The sequence below is a fragment of the Dipteris shenzhenensis genome, chromosome 8, assembly GCF_047967505.1.
Source record: "Dipteris shenzhenensis isolate YYH24624 ecotype China chromosome 8, Dip_SZ_1.0, whole genome shotgun sequence".
NCBI lineage: Eukaryota > Viridiplantae > Streptophyta > Polypodiopsida > Gleicheniales > Dipteridaceae > Dipteris > Dipteris shenzhenensis.
This window is the reverse complement of record NC_141603.1, coordinates 42,163,191-42,185,251: the sequence shown is the minus strand read 5'-3', so window position 1 is coordinate 42,185,251 and position 22,061 is coordinate 42,163,191. Positions and strand designations below refer to the sequence as shown.

Below are 22,061 nucleotides of genomic sequence, written 5' to 3'. Positions count from 1 at the left end.
TATATGTTTGGCAAGGTAAGCATTTCCTCTCAGCTGACCTCAATTTTACCCTCCCTTGGTTTTCCCTCCAAATCTTTGACCAATCCAAATGTTCAAGCCATGGTGTATATTTCCGTACAAAAGCTGTCCCTACTGAGAATCTAGGCAAGAAGTACCTCAAGACCCTTTGGAACATACATAGGCCCTATATCCGAGTGTCACTATTCTACTCGGGATGGTGGATCTGGTTGTACTTCCTCTATTATGTGGGTGGACCAAGTCCTGTGGTACATGATCCACAACCTTCAAAACCCCTTTAAGCTTGAGTCCCCTAAAGGTCAATTTTATGCTTTTATTGCTTGGGTTGCTTCTCTCCCCCTTGAAGCTAGGACAAGTATGATTGCCTACTACCTTTTCTAAGAACAACTGCTTGAAGGTGCTTGTAATTTAACCCGTTTTTTTCCTAGTTCCCCTCTTCTCCCAAAAATCAATCATACTCCTCTTGATTTCATTATTAAACAAATCCTAAAACCTAACCTCTCCATTGAGTCCTCCAAGGATCATTCAAGAAATCAAGGTTCTCCACTCCACATGGATCCTCATCATCCCACTCCTCCAAGCGCCCCATGTGTGGAGCCAAGAGATACAATGATGCTTCAGACATTGCCAAGCAAATCACCTTTGAGTAATGGGCCCCAACGATCATTGGTTTACAAAGTCAATGGTACGAGGACCCTTTTTGTGGAAAGGAAGATCTCCAAAAGGTTTATCCATGTTTGTTTTTTCTCAAAAATTTTTGAGTTTATTACACCAAGATGGGTCTTTTGGAAGTTGTTAAGAGTTTTGATCCCTCTAAGGTATATATATTTGAAAATATTGGCTTTGCATGGTCCAAATATCTCAAAATGGTTTTATCGTCTTATGGACACATTTACCACTTCTCAAAACACTTCATGCATATGTCGACAAAGCAAATGCTTTGCTCCCTTTTTGAATGATGGATTCCTAATGAGTCACATGTGCTTACTATAGACATATCTATATGTCATCACCCCAAGATAAAATAATTTCTTTCTAAAGGTCTTAACCATATTCCCCCACTTCCGCCTAACCCATTCATAGCAATTGAATAATTATTTAAGGCATGGTGTGAGGTATGTAAGGTTTTGAATATCATGCCTAGCACCCATCATAAAGGCAAGATTAGGATGCTATGTCTTAAGATTGTTAATAATTGGTGTCTGAACTGGAATGCTTCCCAACCATGGTATAGAGATAAATGCATAATGGATGAAGTCCAATATCTCAAAACACATTTGTTTGTAGTAGGATTGGATAAATCACCACAAATGCCTACTTTCATCTGTAAAAGGGTATGCCAGCTACTAGCTATTGGTAGGATTGTTGCACTGATGCCATGATTAATTTCTAACCACAGATTACATATGATCAACCTAGGAGAAGATAAACAAAGATGCACCACCCCCTAGCCAAAATCAAGTATCATTTATTCCAAAACCAAATTACATGAAAGCCCATGGGGCCGTTTTACAGTGTCTGAATCCACCATTAGACGTGTTGTTTTGTATCTTTGTTTACATTAATTTGTTGTGCTTGATGTAAATTATTCTAATGATATGTTGAATAATGTTTAGCTCTTAAAGTGAGCTCAAGGGGTTCACCATGAGACATACCCCATAACAAGTGCATTGAAAGGGTGATTAAAAGACCTGTGTCGTAGAATTTTGCCACATTCTAGGGCTACAAATGTTTGAGATTAAGCTGGTGATGGATGGATTGGAATTTAGGGATTGGCAAACGACCTTTCACGATTTTGGAAAGATGGGGGCTGCTGCGTTTAGGCACAGGAGGGCCTCCCATAGGGGGGCAAAGGAGGCCTTTGCAAACCATGTAGAGCCTCTCTTCATCTTCTACTCCTCTTGGCACTTCTTCCTCTACTCCTCCCAGAGCCCCACTATTTAATAGCACGCATTTGCTTAGATCCTTGCCGAACCCACTATGGTGCACTCTTCTATGATCGTGCCCCCAAAAATAGTGTTACTTTGGTTACTTGGGACAGCTATAATTCCTATCTTGTGGAGCTCCTCCTTGTCCTCCAAGCACACCATTATTAGGACCGTTCCATCATCTTCGACGCACCCCAACCGCACCATACAAACATCCAAATGTGCTAAAGCTCTAGTCACTTGCTTGTTTGCATCCCTAGGAAGCTTCTTAGTAGCCACTATCACGCTGAATCGTGAATGGTTGTCACTTGTGCTTACTAGATAGATGATCTGAAACTTGTTGTCTACTACCCTGCACTTTACGTGATCAATCTCACCTTTTTCGGTGGGCACCGAGTTAGGCATCCAAGTGCTGGCCTCCAGTGACATGATCCAATCGCCATTGCTACAAAAGAGGTCATGGGTGGCTGCGCTACTCCTAGCTGCATCAGTTGCCTCCTTGCAGATTGCTCTCACGTAACCGTTCACCTTCTTGCACGCTAGCTTAATCCCAGTTGCGCTTACCCCTTGTACCTCCACCTTCCTTCGAAAGCATTGTATCCTGCCAATCCATTGCTTTTTGGTATCACGATCAATACGACAATGAGAATTGTCATTCCACCCACAAATTAGTGACTCCCAACTGTCCCGAAAATTGGGAGCCCAAGACATTCCGATTGTGGGGTAGCCCACCCCATCTGCGGCAAAGAGCAAAACTAGTGTGTCAGGATGACACTTCTGGGCTGCTTCAATGATTTGTTCATCCAAGGTCTTATTTGTTCTCAACTGCTGATTGCTTTCCACGTTCACATCTAGAAGCCCTAATATTGACAAGACTCTATCCTCTGGGTGGGAACAAAACCGCTCGCTAATCTTTAGGATAGTCAACCGTGGATCGCTCTTACCAGCTTCCTGCAACAGCCCAAATAGACCGCACAACATTTCCTCGTGCTTCTTGTTTGTTGATCCTTCTCCTAAACTGATACCGGCTCGCACTATGAAAAGGTAGGCTTCCCTGTCGACGTAGTGAATCTGCTTTCCATTGACATAACTTGGCCCCCTCACCAGCATACCCGTCTTACACTTTGGGCAAACACCATCTACAGAATCGACAACATCTTCGGGAGCACGGTATATAGCATTATTTTCTCGGTGCCTAAGTGCACGAATGGAAGGAGGATCAAACTCTAGGAAGTCTGAAGGAACGCAGCATTTACAGAAGCCCAAAGTGGAGTCCCATGATGTACAGCTTAATCCTTCCACCATTTGAACCAGTCTTGCATCCAAGTCTTCCACAAGGAAGGTCAATTTCTTAGGGAGGATAAATTCCTGCAGCGTCCACACCCTTTGAAACCACCTCGGCATCACTTCCTCAATGTCACTCCAAAGCCTATAACCTCGGCCAACACCAAAAATCAGAACGTAACAACCTTGACTGCGGCTGTAGTAATCTGCCATGCGAGAGATCTCCCGACTTTTCTCGTCCTTACTTGTTTGATCAATACACAGGGCATCAAACCATAGCCTTTTCACTCCATCCTTCATGATCACAATTAGAAGCTCTCTCAGATGGTCGTAAGCTTCTCTGGACTCAGGATCGTCTTTGAAATTAGCATTTTCAAAAGCAAGGTTGTAAGCCGGAGCACTCTCGATAGTATCTAAATCCATTCGCTTCGTCAGCATCTTACCAACTTTCTTTGACAACGCGCGAATATCTGCGCTCCATGTATGAGACAGTACATGGAAATCCCATTCCATTGGTTTTTCAAGGCCGATTCCTCCCGTGGTAGCGAGCGTGGCAGGGATATCGATTACTCGAATTGGCAGCACAGCCATTGTTCTCACCATTTTGTCAAAAACTGGGAGGTGTAGGAAGAGACAACGCCAACTATAGATATTCGAGCTGCGCATTCATAAGTACGACAGACGCCACGGATTACTCACATAAACAGCATTTGTGAGATATTTACAATATCACTACCCACAAGCCTACACTTGCATGATCTGAACCATATATAAAGCAGGCTTACACGCGCAACATCTGGGCTGATTAAAACATCGACAGGAATCTACTATGAATTTGAACGTATCGTATATTGGAAAAGATACAGGAATGCAATCTAGGCTAGTGCGGAAAACTTGAGTACCTGGGGTGAGCTTGCAAGAAATAAAGTACTCGTCTCTCTGACGGATGTTGAAACACGAATCGCTACGTCCTGAACAGAAACAATACTAGCAGATGAATGGCTTTCAGAAATTGGACTCTGTTACTTCGTAGACGCGCTGCAATCTTCTTTGACTTTCTTCGACACCGCGTCGCGAATTAGTCCTTCTAGAAACTTTATTTTACGTAACTCATACTCCAAAGAGACTTGGTCGTTATCAAAACATGGTTTCTTTAAAAGCACGCAAGCCGTTCACTTTGACTTTTCTTATGTCCATGTCACGGTAGGCAGCCTTAAGAGCTGTTTGGGTTTCTTGAGCCCTCCTTCATCCATGTGTCTTGATCTGCATCGTTTGGTTTTAATAAAAAAGACTATATATTTGAAAGTTTTATGGCTTTTTGCTAACGTATTAATATAGTGAAAGGTCTAGATTTATAGCTTTATGGCTTTTTGCTAAAGTATTAATATAGTGAAAGGTTTAGATTTATAGCTTTTGCGTCAATTATTAAAAACTTCATTGCCAATCTTATGTTCAGAAAGTATTTGCACAAGGCTCACGAGTACCTCCTTCTCAAGGTACTTTCCTATTGTCCCACTCAAAGTTGCCTTCCTTTTTCAATCGTTTCTCACCTTATAAACAGTGTTGCTTGCTTTGCTTGCTTGGTTCTCGCCTTATAAACAGTGTTGCAAAGCTCCTGCCTTTGTTGAAACGTCCACCTGACCTTGTAGCCAATTTCCAAGGAATACGGCTGATTTCCAGAGATGTTGTTTTGCGATATTGTATTAATAGGTTAGCATGCTGTAGTTTGCGAGTGCCTTATCCTCTCAACTCAGGCATCGTTCCTTCTCGTTTTTTCTTTCTACGTCAAGAACGTGACCTAGAGCACTGCAATGTAGGAAAAAGGCAAAAATATATTGAGAGTTCGGCGCTGAATAGGCAATTGCAAAGAATGTTCGATGTTGAATATATTGAGAGTCCAGCGCTGAATAGGCAATTACCATCCTATTGTCGAAGTCTTCACCCGTGAGGTGCGTATCTCCAGCTATGGCCTTCACTTCGAAGATCCCTTCCTCGATGGTGAGGAGAGACACATCAAAGGTTCCACCTCCCAACTCGAAGACCACAATATTTTGTTTGCTAGCTCGAGTAGACTTCTTCTCCCGGCCGTAAGCAATATTAGTTGTTGTAGTGGGCTCATTGATGATTCTAATGACGTTGAGGCCTGAAATAGCTCCCGCATCTTTAGTTGCTTGCCATTGAGAATCATTGAAGTAGGCAAGCCCTTATTGATAAAACCACCCAGCATTCAAACCTTGACATGCTGATTAAATCTTGCAGGCACAGTCTCCTCGAGGATCTATTTTGACGTCTGTGTGGAAGAGCTTGAATTTTCTGTTTTTGCTGCTTCTGCTTGGCTCCCTTAAATTCCGATGGCAATTGCGAGCTACCCTGGAGCAAGCAAGCAAGCTAGCTCACAAGAGGAAGCACGGGAAAGCACAAGAGGAAGCACAAAGGCACAAGAGGAAGCACCAAAGAGATGGACGCCTCTTAGAAACTAAGCCCTGCTTCAATGATAGTGGAGATGGATTGTAATTGGGATCGGCCGCACACCTGAGTTACAATAGTGCAAGTGACGAAAAGAGAAGTCTGTGCTTGATCCTATTCTTTGCTTGAGCCTAATCTTTGTCATCAGAGATATCCATAGCTTTTGTCGATGATCCCTCTTTAGGGATAGGACTTGTAGCCGCTCCATTAGCGCCAGAGGAATCCTTGGCACGTAAACCCAGCTCTTGGTCATCATTCCTCATTATTTTCCAAGGTTCTCAACGCTGAGGGCGTGCTTCTTCCAATGTCTCAAATCAACTCGGTTGCTCTATCGCAGATGGAGTCCCAGATGAATCGCTCTCCCTCAATCCACCACCTCTTTCACTGCTCCCTCAGCACAGCTTTATGGAGGATGCCCATCAGAGCTAGCCGGAATGCACTCACCATAGCTCAAATGATTACGTGATAGATTTCTACCTTCTAGTGCCCCATCTTAAAGCTATCTGCACTCATAAATATTTACTTAGACAGTCTTACGAAGGAGACGGCATCCTTTTCTCTATAGTGGAAGGGAGAGAGGAGCAAAGAGGGAGAAGGGGGGAGATGCAGCAATGAGTGAAGAGGGAGAAGGGAGGAGCTAGAGCGAAGGGGGGAGAAAGAGCGATGAGCGGTACAAGGGGTAGGGGAGGGAGGGTAGGGGCAGGCGTTAATTAATTTAGATTGATAACTTGTTAGGCTAATTAGATCACTAAATAATTTTCTCATTGAGTCTTTCAAATCTTCTAAGTTTTGTTGATGTAATGCAGTTTATGAATTTATGATTGCCTTAGAAATGAAAAACTTTTCAATCATTATTTTATCCAATATACATGTGTTATTTTTTGTGTGTTCTTTTATTACATATACATGTGTAATTTTTTTACTCGTTCTTTTAATAAATTAAAGAATTAGATTTAATTATGTCTTCACATGTTTGCATTACTTTGCTAGCGTAAACAACAATTTGCTTTTTAATGTAGACCAAAATTTTGATATTATTTATCTTTGTTGTTCCAGATTCATGATTCAACCGTCCATCCGCAACAGCAACACCTCGCACGAATTCTCAACATAGTAAGCTCCTCCAGAACCAAGCATTCAATAATGACTTTATCAACTAGCATGCAAGAGTCTAGCAATAAACCAAAGCTGAAGACGTCAAACAATAAGAAAATGGAGACAAGTAAAAAAGAGTATCTACCATCTCTGAAGAAGAAGAAAATGAAGTTTGAGAGTCAACCCAATAAACAAAACTATCGTAACAAAGTTCCTTCGTCATATCTTGATGTCCTTCACCTATATGGTGAAGGAACTTTTGACTTTCCTTATATGTAATCGAGGGAAAAATAAATACGCTTGCGTGTTGACCACGATAAGCCAAGCATTAGAGATATTAAGCAAAACCATTGTCTATATTGAATAGTCCATCATGGCAGTAATTGTACATAATTTTGTCTGCACACATATCAATATGAGTACTATAATCGTAAGTGTAATTTAAAAACTTTTACAAGTTGTAGGAAGAAATTTTTTACGTGCAAATTCAATGTTTTTAAAAAAAAGTAAGAATGACATTGTTCTTTAGATATACAATCCATTTTCAATGTATCTTTTTGTGCTTTGTAGAAAGGCACCCATATATACGTGCTAAATTTGACTTGGATATCACTTTCCCGTGGCACAGTACAAGACAAATGACTACCACTCAGGTACAAAATCAACATCCTTTGCATTAATGCTATCTCTTCGTGAAGCTACTGGATGCTACTACTCTCGATGCCCAGGGAAGGGCTCGTTCCCTCATATTATAACTCGTTGGGGAACGAAGCGTGCCGCCTCCCCACCCACACTATGTGTGGTTACTATAATTATACTATATATTATTAGACGCACGTCTTTAATTCCTCGTTCTTTAGCACCTTCTTATTGTTTCATGATCTCACTTATTTTCATTCCGTTGCTTGAGGTCGTTTTGCTCTCCTCCAAGCTCCAATCATCTCAGCATTCCAGCAGCAACAACAGAGAAGGTACTTTTCTTTTATCAAACTTTGTCATGTAATTGTTATTGAATTCTACAAAATTAACACAGTACGTGTGATATTCATTTCACCTAGAATGTGTACCAATTAGATTAACAAATGCTAAAATTTTATGTTATATGCTTGTACCTGGCGATAGGATAGCTACACATACAAGTACCTCAAACATACGGCAGTCGATTATCGAGAGGCGTTGCCTTGCTGTACGAAGAACGTTTGAAATGAAAAAACATAAACTATAGCCATCAACAAGAAACTAGCTCTCTCTAGATCGAACTCTGGCAAACTGGAATAATGATTGCTCTCAACGAATTAAGAAGCTCCAATTTTGCACTTCGTGTGGAAAGTGTGAGCTTTGGACTAACAAAAGTCACAAACTTTCACAATTGCAAAATGCACTAGAATCAAACATAGTCCCTCCTTATTGCTTCTCTAATATCATACTTCATGTGCATGCAGAGAAAGCACATGGTGACCTGGCATCACAAATGTTTTGCAAGGGGTGCATCTCTTAGCCTTTTTGAAACCTATACTCAGTTCCATACGAGGTCGAATATATACATGGCATCCTTTGCACAAATGTCTTCCACATGCAGATGCTATCGTTGTTAGATGTTAGTATAAATATCACCAAAGTCATGCAGTCATTGGCAGTAGAGTAGCTGACATCAAGATCTTTGTTAGATGATCCTCTCATTTGCTAGAATCGACAAGAGCAATTTTGTCAAAACACTGAACATTTCTTGATGGCCATTAGAGACATCCTCTCTTTGAATCTAGTGTCGAACCTATTGTTAAAGCAATACAAGACAATGCTGGAAAGACCTCATCCAAGACTAGGGATTAGTGGTCTCGTCAGATGCTATCGCAACAATACTAGAAAAACACTCTGCCAATTCTCCATTCGAGGCGATGGGTGCTACACATGAAAGGAACTACTTGTCTATATTGGAACGCATTGACCAAGTTCCCAATAAATCACAGTTCTCTAGGCCTGCAACTAGAGAGGTTTTGTCGATCGTCATACATATAGAAGAAATCCAAGGGAGCAAGTGGCTGTCGCCACAAGAAACAGAATGATAGAAGACGAGGAGCTGACGATCGAGAGTGCCCTCTTTCCATTTCTTTTTCCTTTCGGGCATGGTTGGCACAATGGTCGTCTTTTCTTCCATGAGTATTTAAAAATGAGGGTGTCTACATTCTTCTTGCTATTCACATTGTACAAGCCGTATCTCTTGCTAATGTATTAACTCCGTCAAGCATTTATTGTAGCAAACGGGACACAAACAGCTATCCTTCAAAGAGACATCGATCAAAAGCACCGTGAAAGACCGAACGCAACAACTGAGGAGTTAATAAGAGACATGATCAAATTTGAGATCCCAGCAACCAATCCTAGGCTCTCCCTCGTGGCATTGAAGAAACCTAAAGGATCTAATGGAAATGGTGGATCAGTGGGGTCTACTGCATATATTATTGACATTAACGGTTATTGACACGCAATGGCTAGAGTTTGATGACCTCGAGTAACTCGTAAAGCAGTACAACCCACAGTTCACTTAGAGAGATTGCCCTGTCGAGTGTGCCATGATTTTCCACCTTAAATTGCAACAATTCTTGCACCAATACATTTTTAGCACAACAACAACTTGCTGGGAAGAGTTAATCATTACTTGATTAGGTATGAAATCCAAAATCATGGATCACTTCATGCACACATTATGCTATGGCTCCATGATGATGATGTTGATCAAGTTACAAATGAAATAGATGCCCACATTCCATATGAAGAAGACCGGGTTCCACAGCTTTCACATGCTTCTTCAGCGATGATGAAACTATGAAGGCTAGTGCAAAGAAAGCAGATTCATAATTGCAACAGTTCTTGTAGGCGTGATCCACAGATTTCAGGCAAATGCAAGTATGGCTTTCCATTTGATGACCATCCAGACACAAAGCCATCAATAGATCCAAAAACACATCTATGGTTGTATTTCTGCCCAAATCAAAAGCACAGAAATGTCCTCCCGTATCATGTTGCAGTATTGTTCTATGCCAAGGACATATGAATATTCAAAGAATCACAAACACCGAGAGTGACTACTCGTCAGAATCTTAGGATCTTGTATGGCATAAAATCGACTGACTTTATAGCGATGCCATACATCGCACCACATAAATAAATGAGGTATTTTCTTTTAAAACAGCCATCACGTCCACTCTTATGTTTCCACTAGCAGTTTGCTACGAATAAATCGTTCACTCTTACGTTTTGACTAGAAGTTTGATAAGAATAAATCAAGTAAATGTTTAAAAAAATAAAAATAAATAACATTCCTCCGTTTCACAAATCAAGCACCCCCCAAAAAAAAAAGAGACCTCAAAGTAATGGCTAGCACAAAAGAGGTAAAGCTATATGCTTTTACATTTTTGCATCGCTACATCAAAGTAAGCATGCCTCGATGATCCTCAGTAAATTTAACCGTCACTACTTTGCAACTCTTCCAACAATTTAAAAGAAAGGAAGTACAAAAGATAAACGAACAGGAACGCGCCTCCAAGATGCAAAAAAAAGGAGGAAAAAAGGAACAAAGATATTCTTCAACGACAAACAAATGCGAAGAGCTAACATAACAGGAGTACTACTGACAAAGTACATCTACGGATTCAATTCTCACGAAGAATATCATCCACTCGTGACAAGAGTGACCCGGATCTTGCTAGACAAACCAAGAGGATCAAACAACCTCGCAAATGGGCTAATTAAACACATTATACACAAACTCTCAGATGGAAAAGAATTAGTCAATGAAGAGATGAGTCGTTCCATGGCGCAGACACTACTTGACAAATATGGCAAAGGAATATCAACGTACTGCATGATAATGCTACACTTTGCATTCAACGTTGACATCGAAGAGGTCACCCAATTGGATAAGCAAGAGGCAGATACCATACTTGAGGAATTCAAAGACATATATGGTATGGAGGCAGGTCAGTGGCCATATTGAGAAAGTGGCGTAGAAGGTAGACCCCAAGTTCGCCAAAGGACATTACGAAAAGGTGGAAACTATCTTCCCGACACCAACAAAGATCAAAACTGAAGATAAACTAGAGTTTACATAATTGTCTATAAACTTGCTTTTACAACAACATGAAATTAAACTAACACTTTTCTCCACTGTATCCAAAAACCTTGCAGAGACAGAACAAAGCGAGAAAAATGAAAACGACACTTCGGTAATGAATTTTATCTATTGCATCACTTGTCTAGACAACGGAAAGAAATACATTGGGCAAACTACAAACACCATAAAATGACTAAGACAGCACAAGACTAACCCACCAAATAAAATGATCGATGATGTACACAGGTATGCCCCATTTAAAAGCCACTTCAAGATGGACATACTAGCATCGATGGCAAGCAAAAAGAAGGTGAATATCTTGGAGAGCCAGCACATTCTATGCCTAGGAACAACATCAATCTCTAGGGGATACAGTAACATAAAAGGAAACCCAACATGCCTTAGGAAGTATTACTACTTGAAGAGGAGGAAAATTATTTAATTGCATTTTTGAGAGAGCTCGAATCAAGCCTACATTTTTGTTACACCATTTCCAAATATTTTTTACAAATACATTGACTCGATATCAACAATTTTGACTACTTTTCACACTTTCTGCTTTAACTGGCCTACATTAAACTTCCATAATTCATTGCTATGTAGTTCTTTTTTGGGAGAAAAATCTTCCATTTTTATCTACATTAGAATTCCATAATTCATTGCTATGCAGTTCTTTATTTTTTGAGAAAACTTTCGTTCTTTGTTCTATTGTGGAAACAGACCATCGTACAAAAATAAGGCCTCCCTATCTACACTTTCTTTGAATTCAACCAAAAAAATAAAAACAAAAAAAACTAAAATTAGGACTCACTCTCTGCCTACCACGGATCTAGTTTGCTCTTATAGAGAAAAGGGATGAAACCCCTTGTCTCTATCTAGAGCAAACTCACTCACGAGGTATGCTAATCTCTATTCATGTGTGTAGTTTATTGTTGCTCTATTTGAGATTATGCTATATAACATAGCCATAGTTTTTTCCACATTATAAGTGGGCTGGCTCTTAAACACTTCTTTTGAGGTAGGAGGGTGAATCTCAGCATCTCTCTCTCTCTCTCTCTCTCTCTCTCTCTCTCTCTCTCTCTCTCTCTTTGCCCCCCCTCTCTCTCTCTTTTCTATCTTGCCCCCCCCCCCCCCCCCACATATTTTATGTCCACAATTGTGATGATGAAAAGGGACAAAACCCCTTGTCTCTATCTAGAGCAAACTCACTCGCAATATATTGAGATTGAAACTACCTGCGAGATGTGCTAATCTCTATTCATGTGTGTAGTTTGTTGTTGCTTAGAATTTGAGATTATGCTATATAACATAGCTACATTTTTTTCCACATTATAAGTGGCCCAGCTCTTAAACACTTCTTCTAGGTAGGAGGGTGAATCTCAGCATCTCTCTCTCTCTCTCTCTCTCTCTCTCTCTCTCTCTCTCTCTCTCTCTCTCTCTCCTCTCTCCCTCTCCCTCTTTGCCCCCCCATTCTCTCTCTCTCTCTCTTCTATCTTGCCCCCCCCCACATATTTTGTATATATATATGTGTAGAGATATCTGTATGCACATACTCATTGTATGCATACAAACATGTTTAAACTAATGCATCCCATAAACCATGATTGTCCATGTTACATGAACCACCCTTCCTCCAAACGAATGTCTATATTTTTTTACACATGCAGACATGTGAGAGAGAGAGAGAGAGAGAGAGAGAGAGAGAGAGAGAGAGAGAGAGAGAGAGAGAGAGAGAGAGGGGTTATAAAATGCCCCCCCCCTCTTTCACACACACACACACTCAGGGGGGTCTCTCATTATATGTAACCCTATCACATGAGTTCAATAGAAGGATATTTTTAATTTCTAAATTTTACAAAAGTTAATTTACATAAGGGATTATTTAAACAAATTTGGAAAAAATTTATAGATTTGTATAGAAAAAGGGTACATCTTATTAATGAAAAACCTACAGATAAAGGATTTTAGAAATAGGCCTTGAATGCACGTGATATAGAGGGTTTATACATAGTGACCCCCTGAGCGCACACACACACACACACACAGCACGCACGCATGAACGCATGCACATTCTCTCTCTCTCTCTCTCTTAAAAAATGGGCGATATACAAAAAATCGCCTTGGCCTATGCTGAGAACACCCCTTGAGGGATGATTTGATGCAACTATGCAGAGAAAGTCGAGAAGCAATGCATTAAAGCTTTATTTTAAAAAGAAAATTAAATGTTGAATGTATTATTAAGGGAGCCAGCCCTTTTAAATATAAAAGGGCTTGGCCCATGCTAAGACGAGCACACTTGACTCTACCCCTCGAGGGATATCCAATGCAGTGTGTAAAAAGACTATGAATAAAAAATTACTCAGGTACCTTAGGCGGGATACGACAATTGAGTATGATTCTGCGATTTTGAGTGTTGAATTGAGAGGAGGGAGGGATCACAGTCTGGAACTGTGCGCTGCCAGCAACCTATAAGACCTTAGTAAAGGAGGGAGGGATCATAATCGACTTGAACATGAGGAGAGAGAGACTGCCTCGTATTCAACTTGAGTAGGAAGATGTTGCTTGAGTTGCAAGTGAGCTCAAACTTGGAGCTGTCATCACGAAGGTTCGACTTGAACAGGAGGAGAGAGAGACTGCCTCATATTCAACTTGAGCAGGAAGGTGTTGCTCGAGTTGCAAGTGGGCTCAAACTTGAAGTTGTCATCACTCACAAAGGCATTCAGTGGGCACGAATGGTGGGCTAGAGCTCGTTGAAATGCACGGTGGCTGAAGCAGGCATGGACTTAGAGACGGGCATGATCAACTCAGTTGGAGCCGCTAAAGCGCACTACGTCTAGAGTTGGCTAGAGCTGCACGGGCAAGAGCTGGAGGTCAACAAACAGGCAAAATCTATGTCTAGAGTTGTGAGAGATGGTAAGAGACTTTGACATGGGCAGGAGAGGTACGACTATGCAAGTAGGAGAGTAGAATGGAGCGTGAGGGTCTCCGGAGCACAGCCCAAGGAGATCAATGCATTTTTCGATGGCATTTAGTAGGAGATTAATGGTGCATTCAAGAGGCATTTTGCATTTTCAAAACACTCGCATTTGCTCTCTCATTGTGACACATGGCAGGCTTGGCTCCCTCCCCCATTGTCATGACATGTGGCACGTGAGAGCTCTTCCCATCATGACACCTGGAAGGCTTGGCTCCCTCCTCCCTCCTTAATATATAGTAAGATGGCCTCTCTCTCATTGGAGGATATCTATTTTTTGTCTAGCCTAAAAGGCCCCAAAATGAGCTCCGTCTTTTCCTAATGCACCACTGGGAATCTTCTTCATGATTTCTAGCCACGTTGTAATTAATTGCCATTTCCCTTCTGGGGTGGCACCTAAGATTCCACCCCGATGGCCTGCAATTAATATGGATGGAGCACCAAGCCTCCGGGCCTCTAGCCACCACAGTGGCTCAAACTTTATAATGTATAAGATCTGTGGCCTTTGGCATTTTACTACGTTGCTCTCATTCTCTCCTGCTCTACTACTTTGCTCCCCACACCATTTTCTTGCCATCCACCAAAGCCTTGAATATCTACATCGCATAAGATATATCAAGATTCTTGTTATTGGTAAAAATAGTCACTAACTACACATCTCGAGCATTCATAGCATAGGGATTTTGTCCCCATATATGTCTGACATCTTCTTCTATGATTGTCTCATTAAGATGCAGATTGATGTTCTTTTTTCCTCAACCTCTTGATTTGACTCTTCTTCCTTGTTATTTTGTCTGTCCTCTTCCTCTTTTACCTGTAGTTTCTGAGTGGAGGAACATTGTCTTTTTTTTTAATTAGCCTTTGGAATTGTGTCCCTTGTAGTATTAATGTTTTTCATTTTGCATCTTTCTTTTCCTTTGATAGGTTGCACCAACATGGACCTGGCTCGTCCTTCCTCTTCTTCTTTCTTTTTACTTCTTTCATATACAATAATTGTGTTGCTTCTTTGCTTTTCTGCTCAAACACAGCATGTTCTTCTATTTCTATCTCAAAGAGTTTGTGTGTAGACCCTTGATGTGGGGCTCCTTGTCTAGGCTACTTCTAAGCCCAAACTAGCATCCCTCTGATCCTTCTTGTGTCCTCTTTATTTCTAAACCAAACTAGCATCCCTCTCATCCTACTTGTGCCCTCTCTGGTCTTGACTGAATTCATGGTCTATCTTGATTGAAGATGTCTTAAAGTACTCAACCATTATATTTTGATGCAACCTACTTGCCTCTGCACTCGAAAATGTACTCCATTCATCCATGAGAGCTTTTGATGGATTTTGTAATTCTATAAAGTTTGATGGTGGAGGAGGTGGCATTACAAACCTCTTTAGACCTCTTTATAAGATAAAATGATAGCCCCCAATATGAGGTTGTGAACATGTCACAAAATAATCTAAGTATGGTCTCTTTGGCTCCATCATGATTCCCACAATCATGCTAAAAGTTATATCTTTCATAGAGAAGCTTGCATTCCATGCCTCTTCATTTTCCTCCATTTTCCTCGACATCATAAGATGTAGCTCAATTTTTCTTTGAATGAGAAACAAAAATTTCCCTAGATGAAAAAAATTTAGTTAATCATCTCACATAAGTCACTTACAAGCACAGAAAGTTAGTGCATGAAATGACTTTAATGAATTTACTCATAAGGAAGCTAAAACATGACTTCTACCTCATCATTCAACTGTATCTCTAGTAAGGGTTGAAAGTGACCTGTCAAGATTTGCTCTACTAGTCTCTTCTTCAGACTTTGATGAGCTTGAAGATGTCTAAAAAGGATACACATAACCATTAAAACACCATAATCCATACATGAGAACAAAACATACCAAAAATTGAACCCATTTTGTTTAATCATTGGCTATTCCCTGTTTTGTTGATATTTTCTTCCTAAAACGTTCTGGAAATTTGCTAGAGTTTTTATTTTCATCACTATTAACATAAAAAAATGAATCAATAAGGTTTTATTCTTAACAAGACATTGAGCACTATCCAAAAAATATTCTATCTATCACATGGAGCTAATGATGGTTCCATAACATGTGCTCACATAGTTTGATACATAAAGGATAGCATTACAGGAGTGCATTAAGATTATTTATGAAGCACAAGAGGGGAAGCATGGGCAAAAACATGAAAATGTTTACTCTTAACAATGCAAATGGAATCCTATGGCCATGATACTTGCACGGGCATAAATCTAGGTGATTTTTAGTCTCTTTCAAAGTATCGGGGCCATCTGGTCCCATTTGTATGACAAGAATACCAACGAGGCAACCAAATGAGGGAATGCATGGGCAAAACCATCAAAATGTTCATTCTTCAGGATGAAAATGGAATATGATGGGAATGACACTTTGCATGGGCCTCAATCTATGTGATTTTTAGCCCTTGCAAAGTATCGTTTCCATCGAGTCCCATTTGCATCACTAGAATACCACTAGGGCATTATTTCGAACCATATGAGGGGACGCATGGGCAAAAACATGGAAATGTTCATTATTGACCATATAAATGGGATCTGATGGCCATATTACTTTGAACGGGCCTTACTCTACATGATTTTAAGTCCCTTGCAAAGTACCATGGCCATCAGGTCCCATTTGTATGACTAGAATACCACTGAGGCATTATTTAGAACTAGAAGAGGGGATGCGTGGGAAAAAACATGGGAGTGTCCTTTCTTGACCATCCAAATGGGATTTGATGGCCATGATACTTTGCATGGGCCTCAAATTAGGTGCTTTTGAGTCCCCTGCAAGGTGTTGTGGTCATCAAGTTCCATTTACATGACTAGAATACCACCTAAGCATTATTTCAAACTAGAAGAGGGAATGCATGGGCAAAAACATGGAAATGTTTGTTCTTGACCATGAAAATGGGATTTGATGGCCTTGATACTTTGCACAAGAATCAATCTAGGTGATCTTGAGTCCCTTCCAAAATATTATGACCATTCGGTCCCATTTGCATGATTAGAACACCACCGATGCATTATTTTGGACCACAAAAGGGAATGCATGGGTAAAAACATGGAAATGTTCATTCTTGATGGGATCCTATGGACATGATACTTTGCACTAGCATACAACTAAGTGCTTTTGAGTTTCTTGTAAAGTATCATGACCATGAAGTCCCATTTGCATGACTAGAACACTACCGATGCATTATTTTGAGCTAGACGAAGGATACATGGGTAAAAACATCATAGGGTCCCATTTGCATGACTAGAACACCACCGAGGCATTATTTCGAACCACAAGAGATGATGCATGGGCAAAAACATAAAAATGTTCACTCTTGAGCATGCAAATGGGATCTGATAGCCTTGATACTTTTCAAGGGACTAAAATATAGGTGATTTTGAGTCCCTTTCAAATTATTATGGCCCTTGGGTCCCATCTATATAACCAGAATACCACCAAGACATTATTTTGAACTAGAAGAGGGGATGCATGGGCAAAAACATGGAAATGTTCATTTCGACAATGAAAATGGGAGCCCATGGCTATGATAATATTCAAGTGACTTGATATAGATGATTTTGAGTTACTTGCAAAGTATCATGGCCATTGGGTCCCATTTGCATGACTAGAATACCACCAGGGCATTATTTCATGCTAGAAGAGGATGCATGGGCAAAAACGTGGAAACGTTCATTCTTCACCATGAAAATGGGATCCTATGGCCATGATACTTTGCACGGGCCTCAATATAGATGATATTAAGTCCTTTGCAAAGTATCATAGCCATTAGGTCCTGTTTTCATGGGACTAAAATATAGCTGAGTTTGAGTCCAATGAAAATGTGATATGATGGCCTTCATACATTTCATGGGACTAATATATAGGTGAGTTTGAGTCCAATGCAAAGTATTGTTGCCATTGGTCCCATATGTATAACTAGAATACCACTGAGGCATTATTTTGAACTAGAAGAGGGGATGCATGGGCAAAAACATGAAAATGTTCATTCTGACCATGAAAATGGGATCCGATGGCTATGATAATATGCAAATGACATGATATAGGTTATTTTGGGCTACTTGCAAAGTATCGTGGCCATTAGGTCCCATTTGCATGACTAGAATACCACCAGGGCATTATTTCATACTAGAAGAGGGGATGCATGGGCAAAAACAAGGAAATGTTCATTCTTCACCATGACAATTGGATCCTATGGCCATGATACTTCTCATGAGCCTCAATATAGATGATATTAAGTCCTTTGCAAAGTATCATGGCCATCAAGTCCCATTTGCATGACTAGAATACCACTGTTGCATTTTTTTTAAAAATAGCCTACTAACCTCACAACCGCCTATCCATTGAATCACACCTTTTTTAAAGCCGTTCCAAATGATACCTATTTTAAGATGCAAGGTTGCTAAAAACCCGCCACGAGCATGTAGAAAACACATGACTCACACCCTTATATCATTTTCAAAATTGCAAAGATTTAGATTGGGGACAAGTGTCTTTTCCTCCCATCGTCTTTTGAAATTCTATAAAGCATTAGATGGGTGATGAGTATCACACCATTCCTCACACAGAGAAGGAAGGAGGAAGAAAGAAGAGAAAGCAACCACCACGACCGCGGGAAATAGTGAAAAAACAACTAGGGAAGAAAGGGGATGAAAGAAAGGGGTGGAAGAGGATGAGAATGATGGACCATAACTCTAAGATACGGTGACGAAGAGTAGGACCAGCAATGGTAATGGAGAGCTAGGGCAAGATGGAGAGATAGGGCAACAACTCACGATGACAACTTCGTTGTTCCTCCGCTCCCTTATTTCACGGCGGCCATGGCCGCCAAGGAATAAGGGAAGGGGGATTATCCCTCCCCTTATTCCTTGGTAGCCGTGGCCACTAGGGAATAAGAGGAGGGGGTAAGGGAAAGGGGATTATCCCCTCCCCTTATGCTCGGCGGGCGCAGCTGCCAAGGAATATGGGTAGGGGGTAAGGGAAAGGGGGTAGTCCCCTTTCCCTTCAAACCTGGGGGATGGTTGCTAAGGGTGGTGAATGGCAGGTGACTAAGGGCAACGAACAACAGTATCTAAGGGTGGAAAATGGACGCGGCTAACGACGACGAACGATGGCAAAAAATGGTGGCTAAGGGCAACCAATAGTGGCGGCTAGGGGCTAGAGAGAGGAGAGGGGAATGAAGACAAAAAAATGAAATGTAGAGAGAGAAGCAACAATGTGAGAGGGAATGGAATGAAGACAAAGGAGTGCTGCAAAAGTATAACGAAATAGAAGAAAGAGAGTCATAAGGAGTACAACCTACCCATGTACTATTGTCAGAAAGGGTTTTGTGTGTGGGATGCAAAGAAAGATCTCATGACAGAATGTCACATGTGTGTGTCATTCAATGAGTAAGGGATGAAGACAAAGTGGATGGAAGAATGTCATAAGGTGAAGGAATGTTTAGGAGAATATCGGCTCTTTTTGTTTGCAATTCAAATTCAAATCATCCCACACTTCTATTTTTTAAGTTCAAATTTGAATCTCCAGGGCAAATCTTCTCCCACTCACTTTATAAATTTGAATATATCCGCATTATATTTGAATCGATCCTCACTCCCTTTAATTTTTAATTATTTTGTGTTTTTGAATTTATATTTAAATGAATTAAATAATATATTTATATTTTTAGTTTTGAATTCATTTTAGTATAAATATATATTTAAAGTATTTTTAATTTATTAGAATATATTTAATTTACTTTTAAATATTCTGCTAAATTAAATATGCTTTAAGTATATCGATATATATATATATATATATATGAAATGAAAAACAACATGAAAAAGAAATTATTTCTTGCTTTTTCTTTGATTCAACGGTTGGTATAGCTTAGATTAGCATAGATTAGTTTATCCATAGAGGAGAGAACTCCAAAATAACCAATCAAAGCCATGCTAAAAAATTCCCAACTAGTTCCTAATTAGAGTCAGCCTACATTCACATGTGGTTTCACACTCATAACACAACCCTATGAGAAAAGTTTCAGTTGACAGGTCAATGAGCAGAGTGAGAGTTTCGGTGGACACATTGCTACTATTAATCATGGATAGATCATAATTTCTTTTATTTTACATGCCATCATTTTTCAATTTATATACATATATTGAGCCTTGTAAAGCCTTTAAGGATTTTTTTGATCATCCATTATAGAGTTTATAGCTTGTAAAATGGATACACAGACAATTGTATCAGTGGGCACATTATAGCTTGGGCACATTATAGTATGATGGGAAAAATGTGTTGTCTTTCAGTTTATACTTTAAAGCCTTATTGGCTATTTTGTTGAAGCATTGTATCGATCTAAAGTCTTGTAAATCATTTTTCATGTAGGAATTCCAAATATAATGGAGCACTCTCAAGATTTGTCTCTAGCACCGCCTTACATTTGAATGGGAAAGAGTATGCCCCTAATAACTTTGAATGGAAGTGAACTCACATGCAAATGAGAATAATTGTTCCAGGAATTTTGAGAGCACATGCATTGCATAATCATCCTCACGAGTTGATGTTGACACACGGATATCAAAACACTCTAAGGGAAGATGGAGAGCTGGAAGAGCAACATAATAGAAGTAGTAAGGAGAAGATGCCTTGAATGAGGAAAAAATAATGCAGAACATGATAAACACTACTTTTATCCCCCTTCACCCACAAAATGAAAGAGATGAATATGTGGAAGTGAATAGGGAGGATAACTAAGACTTCTTAAAGAGGAGAGCTTGTGATGTGTAGAAAGCACCATGTTGTACAAAGGGGCAAGCCATTCTCATCTTGCCTCCATTCTTCTAATCTTGACTTTACAAGAAACTTATAGATGGTCAGACACTAGTGTTACGTCCCTCCTTTAGCAAGAGTTTTGATGTGGTCTAAACTATAGTTTCAAGCGTGAATTTCAAATTGTTGCTTCAAATTCATTGAATGGGTCAATGTCCCATGTTACTCCAAACACTACTTCCAAAAGTAAATTCAATGACAAACTCAATAAAGGATGCAAAGAAGATTCTGACATCAATAGGAATGTATTACAAGTCAATTCATGCATGTCCCAATGATTACATCCTTTACAAAGGAATATACAAGCATTGTAGAAGCTGTCCACAATGTGGTGCATCTCGAAACTGACAAGCGATACTGACAAGACACAAAAGAGACAAGATTCTGAGAAAGATACCACGACATGTGCTGATCCTAACACACATCATGCACTTGTTTTGTTGTGGATCCCTAGCTCAACTAAAGGGTTGGCATTCTCACAAATGCTTGACAGATGGAATACTGAGGATCCCTATAGATAGAAAGGCTTGGAGACACGTTGAAAAGAGGTGGCCAGAGTTTGGGCTAAGCCTCTTCATTTGCATCTTGGGCTAGCTATAAATGGTGTTAATTCCTTTGGACATCAGTGGTCCATGTGGCCAGTTATAGTCACAATATACAATATCCCTCCTTGGATGGTCATAAATAAGGGGCATTTGATGTTGGAACTCATTGTGTCAGGCAAGCCTCGGGGGCAAGCACAATGTGAAAAACATGGATGTGTAACTAGACCATTTGGTGGATGAGTTGCAAATATTATGGAATGGCATCTAAGTTTATGACATCTCAAAGAGTCTGAGCCTCTGGGTTAACATCATTTTCAAGTGAAAGGCATTCTAATTTGGACCATGCATGATTATGATGGGTTGCATGATTGCTTAGATACCAAATTTCCTCTCAATTCCCTTCTGCCTATTAAAAAAGATGCAACTTCTATCGATGCCCTTTGTCTCAGTGGTCTTTCTCTTCTACAAGATGTAGCTTGTGTCCTTGCATTTTAATAGGTCTCCAAGTGTTCAAATACTTTGTGAGTCCAAATTGAGGAGACAATTTGTGTGGTCAGCACTCAAAATATCTAAACAAGGTGGTATATGAGAAGTCATGCAAATTTCTTCCCATGGACCATTTGTATCATGTGGATCCATCTTTTGGGGGGCTAGAATTAGATCCTATTCCTCTAGTCTCATGAAGTCTGAAGATTGGGAGTGACTTTGGCATGATCCAAAAATCCAAACACCTCCACCTGGCAAGCAATGTCTCTCTTTATTTTCTACTCTTCCTTACTAAAGACAACAC

General features: G+C 40.1%; 1 pseudogene; it reads right to left on the bottom strand.

Moving 5' to 3' along the window:
• Positions 1 to 1,565: 1,565 nt before the first annotated feature.
• On the bottom strand, positions 1,566 to 3,824 carry LOC147899529 (uncharacterized; annotated as a pseudogene).
• Between the last annotated feature and the right edge of the window lie 18,237 nt (positions 3,825 to 22,061).